Here is a 26,851-nt window from a genome sequence, read left to right on the forward strand (position 1 = left end):
TCACTGCGCATGTTCGTCCTCGTGAATGGCACACTTTTACCTCACTGCGCATGTTCGTGAATGGCACACTTTGGACCTTGAAGCCACGAGCCTCAGCAGAAACCGCACTTTGCTGTCGAGCCGCCTTGCAAGGCAGACGCCGCGTCGGCACCATGCGTGGCACTGTGGCTTAGTTGGGACGCACGCGCTAGTGCTGTTTCGTCTCCTGTTAGCAACTAAGTTTGCAACTAAGGCTTGCCCTGTGCAATTGTCAGCGATAGACTCAAATCCGTGGCTGATTGGCGCAGTTAGGCGCAATTTTCGTCGATTGTATCAGGATGGCGCAGTAAATCCCATCTGGCGTACTTTGGCGCAGTTGGCGCACGAGTGGAATCACTGCTTTTAGAATATTTAGAAATGTCAACTCTGCCCAATTAAACATAACATTCAAGCAAAATTACGGTAAATTTTCACTCCCATGGGCATAGTATAGACATAAATAAAACATGAGAACTTGCGTAGTGGAGCAGGCTATGTTGCTTAGGTAGCTATACTGTACAGGCTATACAGTGATCATTCGCACTTTCTGAATAGTCCTGTACATGCAAAGAAACCTCGTAATCCTCCACTCGTGTTTTTCATAAACGCTTCATAACATTCGATGTAATGACACAAACTTGCTAATTTTAAGAATACTAGAATGTGAACACTGTTTTATATTAATTGTGCAAACAGCTGTCCATTTTTTGATTCGGTCTCAAAAATCACTATTTGCACACCCGTACAATTTACCAATAATGCTACCTCCCTAATACCAAGCTCCTTGTTACTGTAAAAGTCGCTTTAATGGTATTGCAGAAGGATACTTTACTAATAATACAGCTGACGTTTAATTTTCTTCAGTGTCCCTTGCACAAGGCAAACTTGCACTTTCAACACTAAGGAGTAGCAAATTAAGTGCACAAAACGGGTGTTCGTGCAAGCTTACTTAGACTTGTCGGTTAGCGAGTTGTTCACTTTGACAAGGTTGAGCTCGATTTCCTCCAACCTTGACCTCTCTCGCTGGTACGTGCTGACACTGAGGTCCAGCTCTGATTTGGCGATCTCATACTACAGTGGCGGGGGGGGGGGAAGGGAGTAATGTAACAAGGACAGTTCTGCAACGATTAGAGCAAAGAACACTAATGGTGCTACAACACAGGACAGAGAAAGGACCACAAGCATGTAGTGCTGCAAGAGGATATGTTAGAGGACACAAAGTAGGACCTCACATATGACAAATAAACGTCAAGTTTCTTGAAAACATTTTGTGCAGCACAAATAGACAAGGCATAAAATAACACAAATGACGTACATGGATGCTGACTTCCAAACGTTTGTTTAGGAACTGTTCAACCAAGTTTGTATGCATGCAGACTTGTGGTAAAAGCAACAATTGACATCTAAATATGACCATCATAAAAGTGCATTTTTGACTTGTCAATTTTTGCTTTAAATAGAGGTCCAAAGCATCTAAAACTCCAGAAAAAGTACTGGCAAGCGTCAAGAGCATCTCAAGTAATTTATTAATAGTAGTTGCTTATACAACTCAGTTTTTGTCATGGTACCTGGAGGTGGACGCATCCTATGCTGACTCGCTTTGCTCCTGCAATCACTGTGGCTGCCACACAGAGCGCAGCCAGAAGAAATGCATACAGCACTATTAAATATTTTTTAGGAGCAGCATCATAACACCTAGCCTTATTGCTACGAAACGTCAGCAAGTTTTGGTGTGTCATGATATTACAATAAAGATGGCACCAGGTTCGACATTTTGAGACCAGCTTTAGTATCAAGTTATATATTAACTTATAAGTGTTCCTGAACCTTCATACTTGTGAAGCGTCATCCTTTTTCGTGCGACCAGCATGCGTGATGTTTTATAACTTCACAAACCTGTGTCAGAACTCTACTAGGCCCCGCCGGAGATTTTAACTACTATACGCTGTAACTTGTGAAGCGTCACACAGGGGCATTGAGATGCATGCAGGTTGAGATGCATAGACTCTTTGATAGTGAAAAAATGGTGATGCACTTTCAATTACCTTCTAGTAAATTAGTCATAAATTAAATCTCGAAGAGCGCCTAGCCCAAGATCTGGCGATCCTAGGACAAGGTTTCTGTCCCAAGCAGAGTACTATTTCCACTGTCAAGCCCTTACCTGTGACTTCTTTTCGCTCACTCCCTTTCGAAGGCCAAGAAGTTCTTGCTCGTGGACTGCCTTCTGCTCTTGAAGTTCATCGGTCTGTGTCTTGAGGGATTCCCTGACCTACAGCAAAATTGCGATTGTAAACTACTGCAACATTCACATACAAAGTCCTAGCTACAAGGATACCTATTTTCAACTGTGAACTTCAAGATAAAAAAGTGCAAACTACTGCTGTGTAATATGAAAACCTAGTACATAAAGGAATTCATTTCAAACACACCTCATGCAAGCATTTGAACAATTTACAGTAAAACCTATACCCAACAAACATGGACATACAGAATAATAGGATATGAAGAAGTAAATGTAAAATTTGGTTTGTTATGTTTTATTTTAAGGAGTATTCAGCAGCTATTGTGAAACCTAAAATGCAAGATTCAAGAGAATATTGGTTGCACAAAAGTAAATACTATTTGTCTGTTTGCAGATTAATGTGTTCTGGTAGCAAAAATGTCATATACTCAGCTAAAGGAACTTGAAACAGCACATTCTGGGCATGTGTGCATATCTTCATCAGCAGCTTGACTTTGCTGGCCTACAACTGGCAAGCCAACATGCCGATCATGTGGGATCACACTGGCTGTATTGTTGCAATCAGTGTGATGGTGCTAAGTGTGTTTGGAAAACCATGGTGCAAAATGAATTTGTGAGCATCGTTCATGTGCCCCACACCGACTGATGGCCATGCGAATTGATTGATGATGGCCATGCAAATGACATGAGAACCTCTGCAGACCAGTTGGAGACACCATGCTTGAATTTTTTTCACATAAACCTGATCGCAAGTTTTACTTATAGAATCAATATCAGATGAAACGAAGGTGTTTTCATGTCGGACATGACTATTATAACAAGCTTTGAATTTAGTTCTGAATGGCAATACGTGTGGGCCCTACAACAGTGTTACAGTAGCTGAAGCTCACCTCGGCAAGCTTGGCCACCACTTCAACCTTTTCCTTTTCGAGCTTCTCTTTTTGGTTTGCAGTTTTTCAAAGTCCTTCTGTAGCTTTTCTGGCTGCTTCTTCAAGTCTTGAACCTAAAGCACACAAAAATTCAAGATGAGAGGTCTTGACAAAACAGCAAGGTGCTCATACAATGCAATATGACAGTGCAAGTATCCTCACTTTAGTGACATACAAATACTGCAAAAAAAGTCACAGTTTTGCCCGAAAGGCGAAGCATCAATTGCAATTGCAAATTAGTAGAGAGCTTGTAAAACAAAGGAGTCTTTGCAGTAGAGGGGCGGGAAAGGGGGAGTTTATTGCCTGAAGGACAGTAACAATGCGTCCATACTGGCCATTCAAATCAGTCCACAAGCGCCAGATCACGAGCAAGCCGCTTGCTCTCAGCACGCTAGTTGCCGTTGTCCTCGTCTTCCTCTAATATTTAACATACTACAGCGTCTGAGGTGGCGAGTTCTAAAGGGTACAATTTCTGCACAGGTTGGATCATCTGTTAGCCACTGGGTATTTTAACTTTACATGCACGGACGTTGCAATCTTTACTTTGGATGCAGTCACTCACTACACCAGTCTTCCAGAACATTCTGAGAGCTTTGTCTTTGTGAGTAATCACAACATCCCCTTTACTGATTCTATACTCTTTTGATGCTTTCCTCAAGTGAACGCTTCGAAGTGTCAGTAGATATTCATGAAGCTATCGCTTCCATAGTTGTTCCATTATTAGCAGCTTGTGGACCCACAAACTGAGCAGCTCACCATTTCTTTCTCCCCGTTCCTCCGATGCTTTAAAATTAGACAGGAGACGGTTGCCTAACAAAAAATGAGACGGGGTTAGAATGTCTGGCTCTTCTGGAGAAGAGTAAATGAAAGTTATAGGTCTGGAATCCCCAACGGCTTCTATTTCAGTCAGCAAAGTGCTCAGTTGCTGTAGGTCAACAGACGCCCTTCCCAATGACTTGAGAAGGTACATCTTCACAATCCTAATTAACCGCTCCCAAAAACCACCCCACCAAGGAGCTCTCTCTGCAATAAATTTCCAAGTTATGCCGTGGGTAGAGCAATACTAGCTGACCTCCGCTTTCCTCAACAACTGGTGCATGGAAGCTAGCCCATGTGCAGCATTTTTAAATGTGGTAGTGTTGTCTGAGTATACCATTCGCAGTGTTCCACGTCTTGCACAAAATCATTTGAAGGCCACGAGGAAAGCGTTTGTAGTAAGTCTAACCACATGCTCAAGGTGAATTGCTCTAACTGCTGCACACGTGAAGAGCACTATGTACACTTTAATGCCACTGTAGTCTTTCACAAAAACTGTCCCTGCAAAGTCAACTCCTGTAACCTCAAAAGGGCGTGAATTGCACACACGATCATTGGGAGGAGGGGCTGCCGGTGGACTCACAGCCTTGAGTCAGAAACGAGCACAAATCACACATTTACGAAGCACTCGCTTCACTGCTTGTCGCATTCTGGGCACCCAGAACCGGGTGAGAAGTTCATTTAAGGTGTCACCAAAACCGCCATGGAGCACAGTTTTGTGCGCTTGCAAAATGACAAGTCGCGTGACCGGGTGGTTACATGGCAGCAGCACAGACATCTTTTCATTGTATGTTGCATCGGTGTTCTGAAGGCGAGTTCTAATCCTGATGACGCTCTTTTCGTCGATAAAGGGATGCAGGTCACTTATAGACGTCTTGTCGAGGTCTTGTCCCACTTCAAGTTAGGCTCTCTCTTTGGCATAGGTACCTGTCTGCATTTGCTTGAACCAGATGATCTCAGCTTCTTGAACTTCAGTAGCTGTAAGTGATCCTTCTGTATGCGACGTTGGCGATCGACAGTTGTCCGCTAAGCATTTTACCGATGCTGTCACTCTTGCCATTCGTAACCAAGAACTAAAACGTTCGTCACTGAAAATTGGTTCTCTTATCACGCTCACCAATTACAGGAACATTTGTAACTCGGAAGCAACTTGTTCGTCTTCAGGTCCAGAATCTTGAACGTCAGATTTTGTTCACCAACTATTTGCCGCACGTAGAAGCCAGTTAAGTTCTTTCCACCACAGCTACCTATTTCGAAGGTTTGTGAGCGAAAGCCCATGCATCAGTAGATCAGCCAGGCTTTGTGTTCCGGGACAGTGATGCCACTGGTCTGGATCTGTTATTTGACATCTTGTTAACCCTGTTATAAACAAATTGCTTCCACTTGGTTGCCGAGCTTTGTATCCAACAAAGCGCTACAGTTGAGTCCATCTACAGATGCTCTTCTATTTTCCATTGCCTCGACTCTAAAGCCTTCCGCAAGAACTTTAGGACTCTAGAAGCCAGAACCGCTGCAATCAATTCCAAAGGTGGTAATGTGATCCGTCTGATAGAAGCTACTCTACCCTTCGAAAATACAAGCTGAACATCGACGTTACCGCATTGATCTTCCATTCTCAGATGGGCTACGGTACCATAAGCAATAGAACTGGCATCAGCAAATACATGAAGCAGGGAGCTTGTAGGCTTGTTCAATAATAACTTCAGCTCACACCTGGGAAGTGAAAACACCGGAGAGCATTTCAGCTCATCAGACCAAGTTCTCCATTCGTGTCTAAGTTTCTCAGGCATAACTTCTTCCAACCCTGTGCCGTACTCCAACAATCTTTGAAAAAGGACTTTTATCTAAACGACTAACGGTGATAGCCACCCTAATGGATCGAAAATCCGTGCGGTCGTCTGAAGGACACATGTCTTGGTGTCATTCTTTTTTTCGAGAATCTGCAACAGAGATTTCCTGTTTAGAATAAGTTCGTCAGCTGCTGTGTCCCATAGCAAACCAAGAACTTTCGTAGGAGCCATTGCTGAGACAGAGTCAAATCCATCAGTGATGTACTGCCTTAGCTCATCATCATTGGTGGACCATTTTTGCAGCTTCATGCCCGCTTTGCTCAGGACGAGATTTGCTTCTTTATAAAGACAGAAAGCTTCTTTTCAAGAAGGAACTTCTGTGACAAGATCGTCAACGTAGAAATTCTCAGCAAGTTGCATGGCAGATGATCTCAGCGCAGGATCGATGTGCTTGAAATGATGCTGGAGCGTCATTGTTAAGAGGAATGGACTTGCTGTAGTTCCAAATGGCACTCGTGTCCATCCTATACTCCACTATTTTCGGTACGTGTTCACTTCACATTGGCATTCTGTCAAACCATAAAAACCGCAAGGCGTCACGATCAGGCTCTTGAATGCCGATTTGAAGAAACGCCTTTTGTACATCTGCAGTAATTCTAATCTTGTGTAGTCTGAAATTCACAAGCATTTTAACCATGTTGTTGTTGATCTTGGGTCCTTTTTCTAATAATGCATTCAGAGACGATGCTCCATGTGTGTGTGTGTGACGAGGCATCGAAGACCACCCTCAGCCGTGTCGTCGAGGATGATTCCCTGATAACAGCATGGTGCGGCATGTAGTAACAACTCCCTGCCACAACTTTTCCGTTGACTCTTTCAGCGTGATCATCCTGTTCAGACTGCCTGACTTTCTTGTCGTACTGCTCAAAAAGCTCCTCACTACAACCAAATCGCCACAATAAACCATGTAGCGTTGAACCGCAACACTTTGGTTGTCTGCTAGGTATGTGTTGATAGGTTTCCACGGTAGCGCTACTTCGTACCTCCCGTTCTTGAATGCTATGTTCTTTGTGAATTGCCGGACCACTTCATTTCCGTGCTCGTCGTTGGTAGAAGGGTCACAAATGCCTATGCTGTCTAGATTCCAGAAGTGCTGTAAGGTTTCAGACACGTCAGTCTCTGCGCAACTCGTGCGAAGGACACAAACATGTGCACGGACTTCTTTAAAAATGAGACCATCGCTTGGTACAGGTTCTTGAAATGTCCAGCCAAGCTTAGTGTTGATCGCAGCTAGTTCCGTCACTTCGTCGTGCGACCAAACATCATTTAGCACGAGCTTCCACATTTGGTCGGCTCCAATGAGCAAGCTTATGCCGACTTCTGTTTTTACGCCAGAAAGCGACACGAAGTCAGCAATAAACTTCTTTTTAGTAGCCAGCTTCTGCACAAAAGACTGCGACTGCGGAGGTTCAAGCAAGTGATCGCACATAAAGGAAACTTCCAAAGCCTAGATTTCATGCTTGGAGCTGTCACATTGGCTCTTCAAAGTCCCCTTAACCAAGTTGAGCTGCTTTTTGGCACTCCACTCGAACCACCGAATGCTTTCACGTCAACAACTACCTTCTTTAGTGTTGGCAGGCTTAGTTTTCTGGATATGTCTTCTCTGATAAATGTTCTCTGGCTTACGTTGTCCAGGACCCCTCTTATATAGCAAGAATTGCAGTCACTTGGAGCCCATACTCAGAACGTCTGCAGTAATACGTCATTTTCCAACAAACTGCTTCTAGGTGCCTGTGTGGCAGCATGCAAGCTCAGGGTTTGTCGTTCACTCGGTTTCTTCGTGCTAGTGTAGTTGGGGTCACAAACAGCTGTTGCGTGCTTGCCTTTACAGGTAGCGCAACGGCTGTTGCGTCGGCAATCTTTCGAGCGGTGGCCTGATATTGTGCACTGAAACATCTGCCCGACTTGGCCAGAAGGTTCTTCTTCTCATGCAGGCTTAGTTTCTACACTAAGCCTGCATGAGAAGAAGAACCTTCTGGCCAAGTGCACGTTTCCGTAATGCGTGTGGGTGAAAGGCAGAAAAAAGTACCTTTCGTCTTGCTGGATTCGTTGTGTAACACGGAGGCGGTAGGCGTAGCACAGGGCTCCCTGTCACGCCTTTTATCGTGCGTGTCGCGAACGCAGGACTCCTGATGACCACTTTTTTCACAGGCTTCGACATCCAGTCGTAGATAATCCAATAGCTGACGCAGCACCGTCTCTGACGACTGGGTCTCGTCGGGCTTTTGTAGTAAGCTCTTTCGCTTGTAGTGTTCAACCACAATGTCATTGGGGATGACTTTCGTAAGAATCTCGATGAGCATCGCAGCGTATGAAAGCTCCGATCGTCCAAGATCCTTGAGACCTCTCACATTAATGTACGGTATCCAAGAGATTCCTCATAGCGGTCACGTCAGTAGAAAACCTCACTGGTCTCAGCATTTGAAGATTCTGCAAGTACTTCTGCTCGATGATCCTCACATTGCCGAAGCGGTTGGTTAGAATTTCGATGGCATCTGCATATGATGCGTCCGTCACTTGAATTCCCTCAATCGATTTAGCCGCTGGTCCAGCCAAAAGGGTTTTCAAGTAGTCAAAGCGGTCGATGTTCGTTAAACTGAAATTTTCGTGGATGGCACGCTTGAACATGTGCCAGAAGGGCTGCCATTATTGCACTGTTCCATTGAAGTGAACCAAGGTGAGCTTCGGAATTCGAGAAACACCGACAACCGGTCTTGAGGTATCACCGAGGGCACGATGTCCTGAGATCGTACCTGAATCTGAGGTGTCATTAGGTGTCAGTAGGCCTCGATCCACGGTCGTTTGAGACTGAAGCTTTTCGATGTGGTGACAGAGAAGGTACGTTGCTGCCGCGTTGTCTTCATAATCCGCTACTGAGATGTAGTCTTCGGATGGATGCTTGCTCGTCCATGAGGTAACCCTCCATCTGTTTGTTGAGCACCCATAGTTTGTCGTTGCAGTTCTTCAGTCTGTCATGCAGCAGTCGAAGAGCCGGAGCGCTGAACTGACTCGATTCCATGAGTTGGCTTCCCCTCGTTTCAGAGACGCGTGTGCAAAGCTCGTTGGGTCGCTCGTTTGTCCTTGATCCGTTCCATCTTGGTTGCCGGCGAAGTCCTTTTGTTGTCAGTGCTTTTCGACTTCCGAAGCTCGCCTTGGTTCACTTCAATGGAACAGTGCAACAGTGGCAGCCCTTCTGGGACATGTTGAAGCATGCCTTCCATGAAAATGCCAGTTTAACGAACATCGACCGCTTCCACTACTTAAAAACCCTTTTGGCTGGACCAACGGCCAAAGCGATTGAGGGATTTTAAGTGACGGACGGATCATATGCAGATGAGCTATTTAGTAGAGAGCTGCCTTCCCACCTTCCCTCCTTTCGCGCACAAGATTGAATCGCCAGATTCCCTTGCGCCGGGTCGCTATTGTGTACTTTGTTCTGGAGCACAATGGCACCCCCCTCCCTTGCTTCCATCCTCCCACGGCCTTTCGCGCGACGGAGCCATTTAGTTTGCTCTCTGCCATGCGTTCACTCTCTGTGAAAGCGTGCATCCCTCGCGTGCTGTATGTGCGTCCCTCGTACACACAGCATACGGTGTGTGGCGACAATTTTATCGCCCTTGGACTTTACAAGGAACCTCACAGTGACCGCAGAAATCCGCTTGGAGTGTTCATATAATTATTATTGCAATAACAATATAATGCCTCGATGATGCATGCAAGGTGCTGCTGGGGGTAGAACTGACAAAGGATCTCTTTCACATGCAATCTGAATTCTCGTAGCAGAATGACTGAAAGATGGGCAAATTGGTACGGATTCATGATTATGGCTGGGCGGCGCAACTTAACATGGACGGCAGACAGAAAAAGCATGGGAATAACTCACAAAAGTATCTGCATGCAACAACTCTGAAATTTTTTATAAAAGCAACTCTGTGAAATTACTAGCACATACAAAGAAGAGCTTCAAAATCAACTTGCTTTTACCATCATACAATTCAGTTTTCACTGGTGCTCCCACCCAGTTCAAATCTGGTGTGACTTCATGACAATGCGATGCTGTGAAGCTGCATTGCAGAGCACAACCAGTACCCTGCCTTCACGTCTGAAATTTCTTGGTGCGGCTTATATGCGTCCAAATAAATCATGTAGATTGTCACGCTACTCACAATGTGTTGTTATCGTCCCAAGCTGCTATCAGTACTTGTGCACTGCAATACATTCCTAATCCTTGATATTCGTGCTGCCATTATTCAAGAATTGTTATTTACAAAATACTTTTACAGAAGTCCACTTCAACACAAAGTGCTCTTTTAAAAATATCTAGCGTCACCTAGATAGAATTATATAGGAAAGTTCATAATAATGCGGACTCTATATTAGTAAGGGCACAAAAACCTATAAATAAGGGCAGGCCGTTGATGTTTTACTTGATGTCATAATTTAGATATTATGCACATTTTCACTTTGCTCTGAATAGACAAACCCAACATCAACAAAAGAACCCCCGCAGGGGCGTCTGCGTCAGCAGGCGTTTAGTGTGTTGCGACACCACGGACCCGAGCACACGAGGGTTGGACCCTCCCGCGTGTCGCCGTGCGTGGCTTAGCCGTGTCCGGGGAAAAGGGGATCCTGGGAGTTGAGCCGAAGCCGGGTGTTTGGACCTTTATGGCCCCTCGGCAGAGGCAACACACTCCTTTGGCCTCTGCTTCACGTAGACGGCACCCCCGGACTGACCCACCCGGGGGAAATCGGCAGTCGCCTTTTCCTGTTCTTCTCTTCAATCTTCGTCTTTCTCCCTCACTTTTAATCTTTCCTGTCTCCTTTTCTCTTCCATTTACTTCCAACATTCCTGGCGGCGAGGGTTAACCTTGTGTGGGTAGCCAACCTTGGATATTCCATATTTGGTTATAGTGGTGGCGTACAGTTGGCGTTTGCAGGACCTGTCCTTTACAGATTCTGCAGCGTCCCCTTGTTGGGCTCCATGGTGGGTGGCTGGCGCCACCGCCGAAACAAATTCCGCATACATGGATAGTTCCTTTCCCGCACTTCCTGATCGCCGCCAGAAACGGGGGCGCACCGAAGCATTTCAATTTTTTGGCCAAAAAACAGAAATTTTTCCGCGCTTTCACGTTATTCATAGTGAGAAGCCAGACAAGAGCGTAAGAGTTGCATCACCTTTCCTCGTTGCGAAATGTTTGGCCGAGACCATAGGACCAGGCTACAAGGCTACAAAGTTGGCAAGTGGAGATCTCCTGCTGGAACTCCGCGACAAAAAACAACATGAAAAGTTAAATGCCTTAGTGTCTTTTGGCGAAATACCGATAACAGTCACCCCGCACCGCACGATGAACACCACTCGTGGTGTCGTCTCAGATGATGACCTCATGGACCTAACCGAAGCTGAACTTCTAGAAGGCTGGAAAGATGAAAATGTGATCAATGTAAAACGAATTAAGATGAGACGAGATGGCAAAGAGATCCAAACGAAACACCTTATTCTCACATTCGGTACAAGTGTTCTACCCGAGACCATAGAGACAGGATACATAAAGATCAAAGTCAGGCCCTACATTCCGAATCCTCTCCGTTGTTTTAAGTATCAAAGATTTGGCCACAGTTCGCAGAACTGTCGTGGCCGCCTCACCTGTGCAAAATGTGCCCACGAACATGCATCCGAATCCTGTGAAAACAAACTGCAATGTGTGAACTGCGACGGCGAGCATGCCGCCTACTCGCGGTCCTGCCCGTCGTGGAAGAAGGAAAAAGAAATCGTTACAATCAAGGTCAAAGAAAATATTTCGTTCAAAGAGGCACGAAGGCGGGTATCATACCTGCCAAAGAACACCTTTGCCGAAGTGGCGCGTCAGGGGGCAGCGTCGCAACGGCTTCTGGCGGCTGTCCGGCTCACACACAGTGAGCCGGCAGTGACGCCATCCGCCCCCTCTGGGGCTGCAGCTAGCGCTGCTCCGCCAACTCACAAGGGGCCATCGACCTCTGGGCTGGTGGCCTCCAGGGCCTCGTCCCTCGAGGCGAGGCCTTACCGTCAAACGAACCGCTCGCAAGAGCGCGTGTCCAGCGCCTCGCAACAGGCGATGGACACAACAACCGCCCAGACGGCGCCGTCAGCGCCTAAGGAGCCGCGAGAATCTCGCGATCGCTCCAAAAAAGAAAAAGCCCGCATCACAGGGCCCGACAAGGGCTCTGTAAGTTAAGTTAGTCTCCTAAACGCACAGCACACAAAACACTTTCAACATGAATACACAAATAATACATTGGAACGTCAGAGGACTCCTACACAACCTCGATGACGTTAAAGAAATCCTACACAGGTTTAATCCTAAGGTGCTGTGTGTTCAGGAGACACACCTTAAATCTACACAATCCAACTTTCTCCGGCAATACGCCATTTTCAGGAAAGACCGAGACGACGCTCTTGCGTCGTCAGGTGGTGTAGCAATAGTTGTAGACAAGTCCGTAGCTTGTCAACATGTACCCCTTCAGACGGCCCTTGAGGCAGTGTCAATTCGGGCAATTCTTTTTAATAAATTGGTCACTGTATGCTCTATACATACCCCCACACTATACTCTCGGAAAAACTGCGTTTTACAATCTTGTTCATCAGCTTCCTGAACCCTACATACTTGTGGGCGATTTTAACGCTCACAACACGTTGTGGGGAGATTCCCGATGTGACCCAAGGGGTCGTCTTATAGAAAACTTTCTTCTGAACTCTGGTGCGTGTCTCTTCAATGGGAAGGAGCCAACATACTATAATCTTTATCATAATTCTTACTCATCAATAGACCTGTCAATTGGCTCTGCCTCTCTTTTCCCCGATTTAAAATGGCGTGTGCTTAAAGATCCACTTGGAAGTGACCACTTCCCAGTGGCACTGGACTTGTTGAAACAACATGACTCCCCTCCGCATGACCCTCGCTGGAAACTAGCCTCAGCTGACTGGAAGTGTTTTAAAGAATCCACATACTTATCACGAGATTTTATAAGTAATTTTAGCATAGATCATGCTGTATTATATTTTACCGCTTTTATTATTGACGCTGCAGAAAAGTTCATCCCTCAAACAAAAGGTCGTTCATGCGGAAGACGAGTTCCCTGGTGGAACGAGGACTGCCGGCAAGCTCGGAAAAAGCAAAACAAAGCCTGGGGCATTCTGCGCCGATACCCAACTGCAGAAAACCTTCTTCAGTTCAAACAATCCAAATCACAGGGAAGGCGCACGCGACGGCAGGCTAGGAGAGCAAGCTGGGAGAGGTTCCTGTCGGGAATAAATTCATATACCCAAGAAACAAAAGTGTGGAATGCGCTCAGAAGGCTAAAGGGACAGGAACCGCATCCGCTGCCTTTGGTAAATAATCAAGGAAACAGGTTGGAAGACCAGGCAGACGCTCTCGGTACACATTTTCAGTATGTATCTAGCTCCGCGCACTATACACATACATTCCTTAAACACAAAGAAATAGAAGAACGGAAGACACTGGACCGCAAATGCAGAGGAAACGAATTATACAACTGTCCATTCAACATTGCCGAGCTTAAAGCAGCATTGAACGCATGCAAAAGCTCTGCACCGGGAGCAGACAGGATTATGTATGACATGATCAAGAATATACACACGGACACACAGATAACATTGCTCGCACTTTTTAATCACATTTGGGCAGCGGGACACCTTCCAGCGACATGGAAGGAAGCTATCGTTGTCCCAGTTCTGAAACAGGGAAAAGACCCATCCCTGGTAACCAGCTACCGTCCGATAGCACTTACAAGCTGCTTATGTAAGCTTTTTGAAAAAATGATAAATCGCCGTCTTATGCATTTCCTAGAATCAAACAACATGCTTGATCCCTACCAGTGTGGATTTCGAGAAGGCCGGTCCATAACCGACCATCTTGTGCGCATTGAAGCAAACATACGCGATTCATTTGCTCATAAACAATATTTTTTGTCAGTTTTTCTCGACATGGAAAAGGCCTATGACACCACATGGCGCTATGGCATTATCAGAGACTTATCAGGAATGGGTATCCGTGGCAACATGCTTAGCGTAATTGAAAGCTATCTCTCACACCGAACTTTCCGAGTTAGAATTGGTAATGCCCTCTCTAGGCCATTTACACAGGAAACCGGGGTACCTCAGGGTGGTGTACTTAGCTGTACCCTTTTTATTGTTAAAATGACCTCTTTACGCTCGTTTATCCCACAAAGTATGTTTTATTCGGTATATGTTGATGATGTCCAGATTGGATTTAAATCGTGTAACATCGCAGTCTGCGAGCGACACGTTCAGTTTGGATTGAACAAAGTCTCAACATGGGCAGATCAGAACGGCTTCAAGCTGAATCCACAGAAAAGCTCCTGCATCCTCTTTACAAGGAAGAGGGGCCTTGTCCCAGAGCCCAGTATCCAGCTCCATGATCAGTGCTTACCTCTGAACACACAGCATAAATTTCTTGGTGTCTTGCTTGACTTTAAACTTACATTCATTCCGCATATAAAGTATTTGAAAGCCAAATGTTTGAAAACAATGAACATCCTTAAAATTCTTGCGCACACGACATGGGGCAGTGACAGGGGCTGCTTAATGAACCTATACAGGAGCCTCATACGGTCACGTCTGGACTATGGGTCTGTGGTGTATCACACTGCCGCTCCAAGTGCACTGAAGATTTTAGATCCTGTCCACCATTTAGGCATTCGCCTGGCCACAGGCGCCTTCAGGACAAGTCCTATACAGAGTTTATACGTAGAGTCTAATGAGTGGTCACTCCACCTGCAAAGAACATATATAAGCTTCACATATCTCCTCAAAGTGCAGTCTAATCCTGAACACCCGTGTTATAAAACTGTTAAAGATTTCACGTCTGACACGCTATTTCAAAGCCGACCTTCAATGAGAAAACCTTTTACACTACACGTGAGGGAGTTGAGCGAGGATATGAATGTCCCACTAGATTTGCACCCACTCATGGCTCCAGCAAGGCTGTTGCCGCCGTGGCTGTGGCAAATGATAAAATGCGACACGTCATTTGTCGAAGTTACAAAGCACGCTCCTGTGGAACACATCAGAATGCACTTCCGAGAACTTCAATTAAAATACCAATGCCCAGAATTTTATACTGACGCATCAAAGTCCAATGCTGGCGTGTTTTATGCAGCAATTGGTCCATCTTTCTCTGAATCTGATGTATTGCAACCCGAAACAAGTATCTTTTCCGCGGAGGCATACGCATTAATGTCGGCTGTAAAACACATAAAGCAATTAAAACTTGAAAAAGCTGTCATATTTACAGACTCTCTCAGCGTAGTAAGAGCTTTAGTGTCTCTACGGAAACATAAAAATCCAATAATCAATGACCTTTACTCATCTCTGTGTACTATGTACGCATCTAACCAATATATCGTAATATGTTGGGTGCCAGGGCACAGAGGCATAGTGGGCAATACGCTTGCAGACGAACTTGCTACATCCATATCTACGAGAACCTGCAACTCTACCGTAGCAATCCCTCCCACAGACTTGAAGCCTTTCTTCCGCAATAAGCTGAGAAACTTTTGGCAATCCATCTGGGACCATGAAACCTCCAACAAACTTCATTCAATCAAGCCGCACCTACGAAATTGGCCTTCGGTAACAAAATCGCGACAAACTGATGTCGTGCTTTGTCGACTGCGAATAGGACATGTGTACGGCACTCATTCTTACCTGCTCACTGGTAGTGAACCTCCACTTTGTGGTAGGTGTGGTGAGAGGCTGACCGTTCTCCATGTCTTGGTAGAGTGTCGGGAACTAGAGGCTGAACGAAATAAGCACTTTCCTATAGCACACCGATGCCACATTCCCCTTCATCCGGTTTTGTTTCTTGGAGAAGAACCAATTTTTGACTATAAATCAGTGTTACAATTTTTACAAGATGTCGACTTATTGCGCGTTATAAGCCCACGTGATTCGTAGCGCGTCCTCTCAATGGAGGCTGCTACTACGATAGTTGTGACCTGTATGGCACATGCCTCCAGGTCCTTGTGCTTAAGGGCCCTGGTGAGGCACTAGTGCTACCTCTTTTAATATATCACCTCTTTTTAATACACCGTTTCTTCATAACATGTCATGTACCATCATCAACTTTTAATGCATATATAATTGCGGACATTTCAACGAATCTTAGGCCTCTATACAGCCATGTCTTAATCCATGTCCTTTATCCATGTCTTAATATTAATTATTCATCCACCCATAGCAGCCTATTACCATAGCATTGGCGCTCTTTGGCCACATCTGGCCCTTGCGCCAATAAACCCCAATAATCATCATCATCATCAACAAAAGAAAATTGCGATTGGGTAGAGTTAACGACGTAATCTTTACAACATGCAGCCTCTCTCCTTTTAAGCTTCTCTCTCTCTTAACAAGGTAATTAATTAGGCGAGTTGGTGCTTCACCATTTTTAAAAAGCGGCACTAACGCTGTTTTTAATTAACACTAACATTGTTATTCTTCGATAAAAGTAGCACTATGTCTGCCTACATTACCTATTTCCTTCTGCTCCCGCAAGTGCTTTTTCGAGATCTCTTCCTTTCCCTTCTCCGGCCCCTGAACATTTCAAATGTCCGTGCAAATGTGAAAAAGTTGCAGGGCCTACGGCCTCCTCTTTCCGTTCATCCAACAATATTTAAGTAAACACCAGAAAGGGGCTGCAGTATTTTGTTTGAATGATCCGAAGTGGAATAGTATAAGGCCTACAATGCAATTATTATTATACAAACAGATATACACACATTTGGCCATGTCTGAACCAGAAGATGCCTGCAAACATACACGTGATTCTTCGCAGCAAACACACCTCGCAGCAAATTCACCACCACCTTTTCTGAACAGACTTGCTAGTAAGTACATCAAACATGGGAACAAATACCCTTTCATCAGCCATATTTGGCTATGCTGCACGGCGCAGAGACGCCAGAAAGTTTCAACCAACTGAAGGCCTTGTTCCAACCGCGCAGCTCCAGAAGGCATTGAAAAGATAACAGACTAACAAATATTTGAGGTCGGTATGAACCAGCCGAAACTTTGAAGTGCCGAAGTTTTATTTAGTAACCAGAGTTGACTGCAGTGCCAAAGTTGGCTATCTATTATGCACAACTGTATGGATTAAAAGGAAGGAATTCAGGGATTACGGTGGGAAGGTACCTTGTTGATATGATTCTGCAAACTATGTTTTTCCCCAGGTTGATACATTTTTTTTCATTTCCCAATGATACGATTTGGTTGGATAATACGATTTTCGGATGATATGCTTTATTTCCGGTTCCCGTAAAGATCATATCATCAAGATTCCACTGTATCTGTAAAATGTTTAGCTGCTACACATCATAAACCTCAATTTTCAGCAGCCACATACAGACCATGAACATCTAGTACTAGCAGTATTGGTTAACTTCTGGATTAACTAACATTGTCTGCAACAGTTATTATTGCAATAAAATTAATTGATTGACTGAGTGAACATGGTTCTGGTTTACTACACCAGCATTGGGTAGATAGAAGTTGTGAAATTTGCGGACTCACCACAGCCACGACGTGCCCCTGATTGTCACCGAAAAAGTGGCAGCACTGTGATCGAGACGCTTTCTGTTCGTGTTCATGCGACTTATGCTCAATGTGAGGTGTCATCTGCTTTTGCCAGCATTTGATTCGGCTTAACCAGCACAGCCATTCTGAAGAACTTTAAGCTCTCTAAATTCAGTTTACTGGTGCTCTCTGCAAGCAGAAGTTGTCCTCCCGCTGCAGACACCGTAACTGTCACGCTCAAGGAGGACACAGTGGAACTAATATGCTGGAGGAAAAGTCATGAGTGGTCAGCGTGCAGTGCAGGAGTTATTTTTACTGAATGCTGATCAATACCAGAGCTGCTTAGGTACGGTTTTACAGCCTCTGGTACCATAGTATAGCGTGCCGAGAGCTGTACTACACTTCTCTATAATAAAACACTTTCTTTTTATACACTCCCTTTTTACACTGCTATATGTGTGGCAAAGATGGTCAGGGCCTCTGGCAAGGCAAGGGGCTCAGGAGTTTCGAGACACGGAAAGAAAGCAGACAAGATTGGCAGCAAGGGCACCAAAGACAGCTGTTAATGGAAGAGCCAGAGAGTGTACTGTACCTTCTCCTTAACAGACCACAGATTCTTTTCCAGCTCCTTTCCTTTCTGCTTCATGTGCTTGATGGTCTCCCTGCACTGCAAGTCCCGGTGCTCGAGTTCAGCATACTCCTGCTTCTCAGCATCTTTCTTCTTGCACTCCCTGAAGAAAGTGACCCATGCTCACTCCTTGCCAGTCATCATCTCACCAAATGTAGCCTTTGCTGGCACTGTTAGCATGGTTATTATCATCATTGGCTTAGCCCTTAATGATGGAATATATAAATGTTCATTTGAGAAAAAAAAATGTTCATGCAAAAGTGTCAAATGACCCACTGAGTGAAAAAGCCGGCATCTGTTGTCTGGAGCAGCGAAACGGCACCTAAATTACCATTGGCTGCGACGCCCCCATCACAAGTGCGCCAGGTGTTACGTGAGAGCAGAGGGCAACGCCACAACACCAAATCACCCATGCTCTCAGAAGCCTGTGTTATCCATGCGTTTCTTGTCCGTGCAAGCTCTCACCTGCATTCTAACTGCATCTTGGTACTGCTAAATCAAAAATGCGCTAAGCATCTCAACACGCTCGCTTGTTTGCGAGGAGTTCATAACTCTAAGGACCGCTCAGCAGTGTTCAATTTCACATTATTGCTTTCGCATTCACATCTCATAAATGCTTAGCTATCCTCGGATTTTTTTTGTAAATAAATGTGCAAAACGAGAAAAATAACAGCGCTAGGTAGACAAGGACACAAAGAGGAACACGACACTGGCACTGTGCTTCTATTTTTGTGCAAAACAAATTGAGAAAAGAAAATATTTTGCGTAACCTTTTTCAGCAATACAGGCAAAATACGAGGTAGCAAAGTGGAGTGGGCTTCACCCCAAGCCACATACGGCTTCGTTTTGAATCTGTATAGCCAGCTCTTGTAATACATAAACCATATGTGTACACTGTATTTGCTTTGCATCAGATGTGTGACACCAATGCAGCCAGAGATCTTGCAACAGTCTGTCTCATCTGAGAGCGCTTTCGAAAGAAAGCTAGTCGCACGCCAACCTTCTTTCTCATCCTATTTGTGAGCGAAAACAATCATGAAACTGACTGACACTCAATAACTCGACAAATATGTATTATATGTCTATAATATTTTAGAAATAGCTTCTTTAGACCTTAGAGATTATGACAAAAAATATTTCAAAAAAATTTTTTTCCCATTTTTTGGCCTCCCACACTAGTGTTTCCATTGTTCATGACATCACGTAATCCTCTGCTTCCCTCAACTGCATTTCGGCAAGCACCAAGCAGCTCCCCCAAGTTTCGTTTTCTACCGTTATCGGGAAGCGGGTGTTTGCCGGCGCGAGCAGTTTCGCTGGCCGGCCTGGGACAGCGCCGCTGCTTCCCTCTGCGCCGTAGCCGCAGCGTGCAAGGTCAACACGTGACTAGAAAGCAGAGGAAGCATAAAGGAGAAAGAAGGGTTCACTACCATTTTCTACGCGTGGCTACGGTAGCGTGGCTGAGACATCGGCACGTACATGCATATTCCGGCGCAACGCAGAATCGGCGACCTTGCCATTTGAGAGAGGGTGAAATTTCCACCACGTTTTTCTTCTTTCTTTTTTTTGTTTTGTTCGCGCGCGACATTGAGGGGTCCCTCCTAAGCTTTTACTCTATGGTGGTGCCGAAGCAATGCTGGTCGGAGGCGCCGCCGCGTGATTTGGTTTGAATTAACAAGATTCGACTGTAAATTGAATGCAAACGTTCTAGCCTCATTTCTCAACTGTTTCATATGCATGGTAGCTCGGTGCACATGTTCTGCATATGTGTTGGCCTTGAAAATTGTTGCTTTGGTTATAGTGCAGTACCGCATATAGTGTGGATATTCGCGACTCCAGCGACTTACGTTATAAGCGGTCTACACAGTACACTAACCGTGTCCTAGCTGTTGGATATATTAACTAGTGTACTTCAAAAAGACCTGGTGATAACATTTGTACAGATTGACACTGTGGAGGTTAAACAAGTATGGAAACCAACTGCAGTTCTCAGTCGCTGATGTACTGCAGGGCATGAGTTACCAGCCAAGGAAGCTGCATTTCATGCAAACCTATGTGGCCGCACTGTAGAGAATTTGTTGAGACCAGGTTTGGTATATTCGGGTTTAACTGTATCCCATTTTCATGTACACAATACTTACTTGAGGGCCTTCTTGAGCTTAGCTTGTTGCGCCTTTTGTGCCTGGGCCTCCTTGACTTGTTTGTCAGCCTCTGCTTCCTGCGTCTTTTCATTCCACCGGTGGTGGTGGGAAATTAAGTGAACTTGAGACTACGTTCTAGATCTGAAAGTTGCTCAGCACAGGTAACACATTTACATGCACACAGACACAAGAAACTTACACAGACATTGCAAGGAAAGACTTTAAATGCTAGTTAGTTTGGAATGACCAAAGACCCTACCCAAAAAATCTTATTCTCCAATCCCATGTATTTAGATAGGAGTTCCTGAGCTAAAGCCTCCTCAATGCACAAGCACAGTTGGTTTTCACTGGAAACCAAAACAGCATGCACAGCACATACCTTGCATTAACAGGTCTAAAAGGATGTGATCATGCAGTGTTTGCCTACGCTTCAATGGTATGGTATGATAAACTTTATTCGGGTCCTGAAGATCAACCCTTAGGATGACGCAGGCGGCTCCCACGTCGGGACATTAAGGTTTAACCTTATCGCCGTGTCGTGGGCCTTCTGGACGGCCTGTACTTGATCTAAAAGCACTCCACTGTGAAGCACTCGCCGCCACCAGTCTCTTTCCTTGTCGCAGTCTGTGAAAGCCACAGGACATTGCCAAAGCATATGATCCAGAGTAATGATGCCATTACACTTCTCGCAATTGATTGGTACCTCTCTTTCTGGATATAGCTTGTTAATAAAGTTTGGACTAGGGTAAGTTCTTGTCTGTAACAATCTCAGAGTCACCGCTTGAGGTCTATTGAGCTTAGCATGTGGCACTGGGAATTCCCTTCTGTTCATGTAATAATGCTGCGTGACTTCATTATATGTAAGTAATCGGTCCCTGTTCTCCTCCAGCATATTATTGGGGTCCTGGTCGCGTAGTGCACGGATAGTAAGTCCTCGTGCAGCTGCGTTAGCCACCTCGTTCAAATTCCTCCGAGATGGATCGACAGACCCCATGTGTGCAGGAAACCAGCGGATTTCGATCCCTTGGCTGTCCATCTCACCGATCAGCTGGGCAGCCCTTTTGGTTACAAAGCCTTTGGTAAAATGTCTAATAGCCATCTTAGAGTCACTGTAAATTCGCGTCCACTTATTATTCCTTAAAGCCAATGCTATCGCTACTTGTTCTGCCACTGTCGCTTCTTTAGTCATGATTGTAATAGCATCCCGAGTGAGTCCATCTGCATCTACTACTACTGCCGTAAAGGCTTTCTTTCCTCTGACCCATGCAGCATCTACAAAAGCCGCATGTTCTCTGTCCTGTTCTATCTCCTGCAGGAGAGCTTTGGCCCTTGCCTTTCTTCTTTCCAGGTTGTGCACCGGGTGCATATTTCTGGGAAAAGGAGTGGTCTTGATGATCTCTCTTACGCTATATTTTAGTTCTACTGTGTCTTCCGAATTTTCTGATTCGCTTGGATACCACCTTAGCTCTTCGAGTATTGCTCTACCTGACCTTGTTTCGGAAAGCCTCTCTCTGTGGGCAATTTGCTGAGCTTCAATTATTTCGGCTATTGTGTTGTGGAGCCCTAGTTTCATTAATTTATCATCCGGTGTGCTAACCGGCAATCCCACTGTTGTTTTGACAAGCCTTTTAATTAATCTGTTCAACTTCTTTAGTTCTGTCTGCGTCCATCTAAGCATTCCTGCTACATATGAGAAGTGACACAAGGCGAAAGCATGGACCAGCCTCATGGCGCTCTCCTCTCCCAACCCTCTGTGTCTGTTAGTGATTCTCCTTAGCAGTCTTATTACCTCCTCAGTCTTGCTTGTGATGTTTTGTATTGTTTTTCCGTTTGCCCCGTTTGCCTCCAGGAATAACCGTAAGACTCTAATGGATTCGACTTGCTTAATAGTTTTGCCTGCCTTCGTGGTTAGTACTAACCTGGGTTCTTCCTCGGGAACATATCCCCTCGGTTTTCTACCCCTTTTCCTGTTACTGAGTACTAGGAGTTCAGACTTCTCAGCAGAGCATTTCAGTCCCATGTCTTCTAAAATGGACTCTACCTCATAAATGCTCTCCTGAAGTCTGCTTTCCGCCTGTCCTATACTTCCTTCAGCGTTCCATATTGTCACATCGTCTGCATAAATGGTAAAGTTAATGCCCTCTATCCCTTTCAATCCCTTTGCCACTTTTGACATCGCCAGGTTGAAAAGCATAGGTGACAAGACCGACCCTTGTGGCGTACCTCTGTCACCGAGATCTATCTTCTTTGATTTAATGTCCCCGAATCTAAGGTGTGCTGAGCGATGGCCAAGAAAGGCTTTAACCACTTCATATAGTTTTCTGCCTAATCCCAGTTCAGAAATGACCTCAAGTATTGCTCTATGCTTAATTTTGTCAAAAGCTTTTTCGACATCCAACCCCAAGAGAGCTCTAGTGTGCTTTGGACTGGCTAAAAGCAATTTATGTTTGATTAACAACATGGCATCTTGTGTGGACAAGCCCGGTCTGAAACCAATCAGATTATACGGTAGGATGTCATTGTCCTCCACATATTTCGTTAACCTGTTCAATATGACATGCTCCATTGTCTTTCCTAGACATGATGTTAACGAAATTGGCCTGAGGTTATCCAAGTTGAGTTGTTTGCCCGGCTTTGGTATTAAGATAGTACAGGCCGTCCTCCATTCTTCTGGATAGACCCCATTCTTCCATAATTCATTAATGTATGTGGTCGGATATTTTATGGAGTCGTCGTCCAAATTCTTTAGCAATCTGTTAGAGATGCCATCCGGGCCCGATGCTGACCTAATATTTAAATCATACAATGCCGTGCGTACCTCACTTTCGTTGAATTCCTGATCCATAAAGTTGCATTCTGCCCCTAAGTAATCGGGGTAACTTACTTCCTGATCCGCTGTCCTGAGAGGCAAGTATTTAGCTGCCAATCGCTGCATTATGCTCTCTGTGCTTGCAGTCTGACTTTCCTGGTGAACCAGCTTCGCCACTGCCGTACGTCTATTCGATTTAGTGCCTTTTTCATTGAGCAGATGCCTGAGGAGATTCCAATTGCCTCCACGTTTTATCCTTCCATCTATAGAGTTACACACCTCATTCCACTGTTGTTTCTGCAAATATCGGGCGTGCTCCTCGATATCCCTATTGAGCTGAGCAATTCGCTTCCTAAGTCGTCTGTTCAAGCGGTGTGATTTCCATCTTTGTAAAATCGATTGCTTAGCTTCGATCAAATGCGCCAATCTACTGTCCATTTGTGTGACCTCTTCCTCAGTTTGTATAGCCTTAGTTGCTGCATTCAAGTCCTCCCTAAGCTGAGCTACCCACTCTGGTGGTGTGATTTGCCCCATTCCTTCTTTTTCCGCTCTGTCCTTCCTGATTTTTCTAAATTGATCCCAGTCTGTATAAGTGAAATGATTTACCTCCACCCCCGTCGTTTCCACCATTATGTGTAGTATGTAATGGTCGCTCCCCAGATCCGTCCCAGAGTTGATCCAGTATGCCCTGGGTAAGTTAGAAGTGAAGGTTAAGTCCGGGGTAGTGTCCCTACACGTGGAAGTGCCACACCTAGTAGGAAAGGCTGGGTCTCTGATAAGAGAGAGGCCTAAATCCGTGGCAAGATGCCAGATTCCTTCCCCTTTCTTTGTACTCCAGTGATAACTCCAAGATTGGTGTGGGGCGTTGAAGTCCCCGCCTATTATGAGGGGCGCATTTTTGGCTACCCCCATGGCCTTATTAAATATTGCTTTGAAGCTCTGTCTCATCTCTATGGGACTGCTATATATGTTGAGGCAGAACAAGCTTTGCGCTTTACCTTTGTGCCTTTTTAGGATCATTTCTATAAATATATATTCAATTTTGTTCGCCCCTAATTTTAAATCATGCTCGATGTAAGGAATTTTCTTGTCAATTAGGGTGGCGATTCCCCTGCCCGGGTCTTTGCCTTTGCAGATCGAGTTAAAGCCAGACAGCCCGATCTCCTCCGCTAGTGTTTCCTGCAGCATTATTAATTTTGGCCTATTTTCAACTGTTTTGATTATCTGTGCTAATGACGCTCTTTTTTGGTGAAATCCTCTGCAATTCCACTGCCACACACTAAGTCTTTTTCTGCTATCCATTATTATTGCCGTTACCCCCCGACTTGCTACCCCCTGTCACTGTTCTCTTGACTGTGCTACCCACCGCTCCTGGAAGTGTTCTAACGCTTTCTGCTGCCGAGGGCATATATTCCTCATCATCTCCTTGGGCCTCTAATTTTTTCAGCCGTTTCTCGGCTGTTAACTTCCACTTCCATATTTTGTCCACCTTAAGGTTAACTCTGTCTACCGTGTCCTTTAGGTCCTTAATTGCACTCTTAATCTCCTCCAGAACCGAGCACATCGATTCCACCTCTGGGACTACGGCTCTCTTTTTTGGCGCCGGTGTGCCTTCTTCCTCCTGGCTGTTACTTCTACTCACCGGCTTAGCTACTGCCACATTACCGCTTTCTGCCCTTAACCCTTTGTTCATTTCCTGAATGTGCTTCTTAAGTTCTTCATTTGCTTTCTTTAGTGATATAACCTCTCTGATGAGCTGTTCTACTCTGGTATCATTGCTTTGTATCTGCGAGGCAATTGCCACATTACCTGTGGCTTTCACAGTACCTTTGACTTTATCTGCCCAGGTAGCTCCTGGCTCCTTTTTCTTGTTGATCTTCAGCTCCTGCTCCTCGAAGCGCACCTGCGCCTCCCGAGACCTCGAACGGTTTCTTCCCCTCGATGTTGAACGCTGCCTTGATCTTGAACTACTTCTTGAGCGTGAGCGCTGTCTTGATCTTGAACCACTCCTTGAGCGTGAGCGCCTCCCAGCGCCCGGAGGGGTCTCCTTTGTCGGTTGAGCCGATTCCATCTCGGTGTCCTCTTTCAAGCGTTCTCTTCTCCTTACTCTCACTACATACGGTATTTGATACCGCTGCTTGCAAGCTTTGTCACCTGTGGGGTGATCTTCACCGCAGAACTTGCATTTGGGAGAGCATATATGATCCTCCCCTGGGTTTTGCACACCGCATCCCCTGCACTGCACTACATCAGGTGTGGGACAAACGTCTGATCTGTGTGCAATTTTTCCACATGCGTAACAGACGTCAAATTGTTTCCTGTAAGCACTTCACTAGGGTTGACCCATACTTGATGAAATTGGGCACCTTCAATCCGTCGAAGAGCACAATAACCGAGCCCGTAGCTTTGATACGCTGTGCTGCCAACGCCGTTGGGTTGTATTCATGCACGATCTTTTTCGTGATAACACTCTGACTGTCGTTCAGGTTCACTCTTCTAATAACCCCCTTGCACGTAGAGTGGGGGGCCGTTTCATAAGCGCTGACTTCATATTCCGCCTTCATACATACATATATACCATATATCCGCATATATACCACAGCAATGTCGTTTTCAAACTTTAAGAACTCAACAGCTTCATCACATGCACCCTTAAGCTCCTCCATGTCTTTTTCCACAAGCTTGGCACGGTTGAGCTGCCAAGGGTGTATTGCAGTTTTGGTGTTGCACATGAAAGTAAAGAAAGTGAAATGAGCCATTTCAAAAAACGACACAGTCTTGGTGTTGGAAGCAACAACAAGACTGATGCCACAGTGCTAGCCATCTGTGCATGCAAATTGGAGCCATGGCTGTATCACGCATCGATAAATATGAATGCTTACAGTGTTGCACGCAATAGCAGAAAGACTAGAATCCTCAACACAATCTCGTACAAAGTTTTACAATCATAGTAGAGGAAACTGAAAATATCCCATTTGGATCACAATTCACATTGCTGAATTCCAAGTTTTGTTTTCCTTTATTTTTAGGCACTCATCTACGAGATTCTGTAGTGTCCTATGGCAGATAACTGCCCCACGAAAACATTAATATAACACTAAGCAGTTCCCATAAAACACACTGTGTGCCGTATATACTCAATTCTAACATGCCCTCATTTGTAACGCGTGCCTTATTTTCACAGGCAGAAATGAAGAATGCAACTGCCCATGACATCTAATCTTCAGTACTGCCCATGACATTTCATACAGTGTCTTAAATGCCATGTATATGGCGGCACCCTAACAAATTGCACAGCGGGCACAAGCAATGCTACAGCTCCTCAAGCAGCAGCTGATGTGTGGAATGGTTTGGATTACAGTGATCTTGAATGCCAGTGACATCCTGTCATTATTACAGTTTTGGTGTTGTACTTAATTTTAATGCACATTCCACAAGAAAGCACTCTTAGAATACAGAAAAAAAAATGGGTGACCCAGTGACAAACCTGTCAAAGCTTGGGCTTTTTATGTACACCACATAGCTGTTCTGTTCTTTCTTCTGAAAGCTTTTCAACACGCTGATTCAGCAGCTCGATCGGCTCCTTGTAGCCGGAGCTACCAATGATGTCTTCAAGAAACTACAGCATTCCTTGGTCATGCTCGGTCGGTGCCTTCGGCTTCATCAGCGCAATCTGTTCCACTTCTCCCTGAAATTAGAATGAAGCAGCAGCACATGTTCAGCATTGACAGTTGCATTTTCAGGCCTCCCAAAAACATCAGCAAGGTAAATTGGGCAGTCATCTACTGTGAAAAAGCAATCAAAGTGCACTTCCTTGCTGTGTCACTAGATAGC

General features: G+C 45.1%; 1 pseudogene; it reads right to left on the reverse strand.

Annotated features, from left to right (window-relative positions):
• Positions 1–26,851, reverse strand: part of LOC119445373 (structural maintenance of chromosomes protein 4-like) — a 74,641-nt pseudogene that overhangs the window by 43,947 nt on the left and 3,843 nt on the right.

The sequence above is a fragment of the Dermacentor silvarum genome, chromosome 1, assembly GCF_013339745.2.
Source record: "Dermacentor silvarum isolate Dsil-2018 chromosome 1, BIME_Dsil_1.4, whole genome shotgun sequence".
Classification (NCBI taxonomy): domain Eukaryota; kingdom Metazoa; phylum Arthropoda; class Arachnida; order Ixodida; family Ixodidae; genus Dermacentor; species Dermacentor silvarum.